We start from the raw sequence: 4,442 nt of genomic DNA on the forward strand, positions 1-4,442 counted from the left end.
TTTATATTCATATCTCACATATTTCATATAGTCACTTGGCTTATTTCATTTCACATTGGGCATGTCTCATAGCATATATCACACATGCATATAATCATGTAACATATATAATAACCTATATCCATTTCATGTATCCATGCACATATCAAAATCATAAATCAAATAACATTGTATTATTACATACTTTGTTCCATAGCCATATATTTACATATCTTATACTTACCTAGTTTACTCTATTTCACACATAGTCACATAATCACGTAATATACTTACGCATAGATCATTTTCATACCTAAATCATATAACACCCAATTCTTCCTCATAAAGTTATATATTATATTCATATAATATCATATTATCCTATAAGTAAATATTTATCTTATGGTTTGGTATCATCATTTATACTCAATTCCCTTCACTAATATATTATTCTCATATTACTCTATAGTCTAATCTTATTTAACTCATCACCTTTCTCCTGTAGTCATATAAATCTATTATATAAATTCTTATAATTGATCACTTATACTATTAATATGTATGGCCACTTATCATATAACCTATTTCACATTACCATGCAATCATATGGACCATTCATATTAATTCCTATACTTATCACAATACATGTATTCACACAATCATTTAACACATTGTAATATATATCACATATACCCAAATCAAACATATGCCTATGATCATAAATTAATGCATTATAATATAGGAAATAGACTCGTCGCAAGTCTTATTTCCATTAAACATCATAAACTAACTTGTATGCACTCACCTGGCCTCACTAGTCCATTCCAATCTCTTATCTTCCCTTTTTATTGATCTTACTTGTCAATGATTCCGAAACTCGTTTAGGCTCTGAATCTACATAATTATACATTTTAAGACAATTATTAGATACCTACACCTTGTAATTTGATACTAGCAACTTAAACGAACTTATTAAACCAATATTTACAATTTTCCTTTAGGGGGAATCGGTTCCCTCCTGTGGGGGTATCGGTTCCCCCATGACATTCTGGAAATTTTATTCGCTTGAAGGGGTATCGGTTCCCCTTGAATGGGTACCGATTCCCCTAGCCCAGAATTATATTTTTGAACTTGAAAATCCCTTCATTTTCAGCTCCATACCTCATACTTCACTTCCATTAATATTCCTAACTTTCATACACATAATTAAACTAGTTTCTACTCCATAATCCCTTCCTTAAACTCAAAATCCTATCTTTTACATGATATTCAAGAATCATACTCAAATACCAACATGTTCTAACTTTAATTCTATCACCTTATACTTCTTAATTATCTTGATAACAAGTCAAATCCAACTTCAAATTCTTATTATGACCTCTAATCCAATATTTTATTCAATGGCTTCTAACCTTTAATCTCCCTTAACTTACAATTCTTTGAGTTTCTACAACTCTTTTTCCTTCTATAATCTTTCTTAAGGCTTCCATAATTAAAACCATGCTTGAATTTGAAAGATTAATCAAGAGAAATTAAACTCACCTTAGCTTGGGCTCTTCACGTTGAAGAAGAAAGAAGAATCAAGAGTTATCTGGAAACTCTTGTTTCTTTCACTTGGATATTATAATACCCATTATCTATTATTTAATTATTACCTTTGCTCAATGACCCTTTTACCCTTTTAGTTCTCATTCACTTAATAATTCATCCTACCCAACATCTTTAATTAATTCCTTCACTTTTCGATTAATTGAATTTGATCACTGACATTTTAAAATCTTACACTTTAATCACTAACCCGGTATGGAGGATGTTACAAATTATGGGAATGAACAAGTCACTACCTGCATTCTGGCTATACCGTGATACTGGCTCAAGTGTTAACACGTCATTGCTACTTCTTCCATGCCGATCATTTTCCTTGTCAGGATTATATCCATTATATCCTTCAGAATATTGTTGAACTTGAAATTAAGAACTTATAGGCACAGAATAAGACATTGGAACAAATTCTACACTTGTATGCATGTCATATTGGGTAATCTTGGTTACAGGATTCTCCAAGTAAAGATAACCAGTTTTACTATTAACTAAACCTTTCCATGGTTCGAGAAGAGTGGGATATGTAGGTGTGTATCTTGAAGAAGTAGAAGAGACAGTCATTGTAGCAGTCATTGCAAGGAAATGCACCAACAAAAATCTTCTAGTTCATCATGATGATGTTTATTTCTTTCGGTAAGGTTGTTACACTGGATGCCACTAACAACAAGGTCGAATTTGACAAATCTACTCATCAATTGCTCCAATCGATCATCATTCAGTTCTTGCACATCTGCTTTCAAAGGTATGCCAAGACAGTAGAAGGCAACCTCTACATCACCGATCCCAGAAAAAGAGACAGGACATTGATACCACCGGGGAACATATCTCTAGCATATCATTCTCCTCGTGTATGATTTTTAGGGAAATCTAGAAGCATTTCCACCTCCTCAGGTTCAAGTGGAACAACTTTATTCCTTCCAACCCATACCAGATTCCATTTTTGGCACTCATCAAGAACATGCTTCTGAACACTCGAGGGTGGCTCATCGTCATAAGCTTCAAGAGCCTTACAGATCCTTTCTGTCAATATGGCACTTCTTGTACATGTTTGTAAATAGTTCAACTTTGTTCTTGGATTCCAGGAAGACCACCATTTGTTTTTTTCAATTGAAAAACATTATGTATGATGCAGGGAGGAAGCGAAATAAGAGGAAATCTATTCTCAATTGGCAGATTATGAATATAGCCCCTTTTCCGTCCAGCAATACAAAAATACTTTGAATCTACAAATTCTGGCTCTACATCGTATAAGTATTGTGACGTTTTGGTCCAAACACCAACTGGAGCAAGTGCCACGTTCTCGTAATAGAAATAAGGAGACACAATAACATCTCTTGGAAGTGTTCTTTGAGTTATCTGATCTGGTTCGGTAGTAACCCCAAAACCAATCATTGGTTTTGGAAGATGAACTGCATGATCGTCTTCATTAAGAAGCTTCTTTTCAAGCTTCCTCTGCTTCTTCCTTTTCAAAGATCATAGCCCGAGTTTTATCTTTTCTTGTAATTAGGGTCATTGTATAATGGTTTCCTACCTTCTACCGGAGGAAGTGCGTCAACAACCTTATCCATTTGAGCAGCACATATAAAATCTGTCAACTCAGAAATTGATGAATCCATACCACATATATCCATGGCTATTGAAGCCTTAGCCTCTGAGTACCCCATTTTTGTCAAGTATAACAATTTATTCTCTTTATCAGAATCAGAATTCAGGATTTCATTGGTATAAGAAGAACTATCAATATTTGTGAAATCATTTTGAAAAATTACTTCATAATCAAATGAGTAGTTATCAGAATCAACATGTTACATGGAAAAGTATATTCCAGAAATAGCCTTCACTAAAAACAAGGTTCATTGTATCAGCCTGGAATGAATTACCAAGCGATGTATACCACTCTGTCCGACTAGATCCCTCCAGATCTAAAAAATGGGCACCTCATTTAGAAGAGGCACATATCTCAGACATTTCTGTCTAAATGATTGCTTACTTCTTAAGTTTGTGACAACATGAAGAGAATTCCTCAAGCTACTTGATAATTGCTGTTTAGTGACACCAGAATGAAAGTATTCAAGATAAACATATTTGGGGCATGAATAAAGCCGCAAGTACCCACAACAGTGCATTGTCAAAATTGGACCTCGTGGGGATCATGATATTCAAATCAAACGGACGTTGAAAGTGAACCAGAAATAGAATATTGGGGCATCTTGAAAGCTCATTTCAGACAAAAAATTATCCATGTGGGGCATTTTGAAAGCCCACGTCAGTATGAATATTTGGGCATTTTGAAAGCTCACATCAACAATAAACAAATGCTGAGGCATGCTGAAAGCCCATTTCAATCATAATCAGGAATATTGACGTATTTTGAATGTTTGTATCAGCAAATGCTGGGGCATGCTGAAAGCCCATTTCAATCAGAATGAGGGATGTTGGAGCATTTTGAACGCTTGTATCGGCAAATGTTGGGGCATGCTGAAGGCCTATATCATTTTGCAGAAAGATCATTGCTTTGAGCAAATATTTCTAATAAACAGAAAGGAATGAAGAATGAAAACAGTGAAATAGTGACAGTGGAACTGACTATACATAATTGCTTCGTTTATCAGGCAGTTGCATTGGGGTCCTGTTGTTGAACAAATATACACTCAGCAAGAATGGTTTCAAATACTCAATCTTCTTAAGATATGTCACATGACAGCGTGTTCTTTGTTAAGCTACATCACGGTTGCATGGATAAAGATGGTCCCCATGCAGACCATTCGATCCATGGTTTAGTATCTCAAGATCTCGATTTCGAGCTTGGTATTTTATGTATCGATGATGATTGGAAATATTTCTTTGAGATGCCTGGAAGT

Source organism: Hibiscus syriacus, unplaced genomic scaffold (genome assembly GCF_006381635.1).
Source record: "Hibiscus syriacus cultivar Baekdansim isolate YM2019G1 unplaced genomic scaffold, ASM638163v2 tig00110415_pilon, whole genome shotgun sequence".
Classification (NCBI taxonomy): Eukaryota; Viridiplantae; Streptophyta; class Magnoliopsida; order Malvales; family Malvaceae; genus Hibiscus; species Hibiscus syriacus.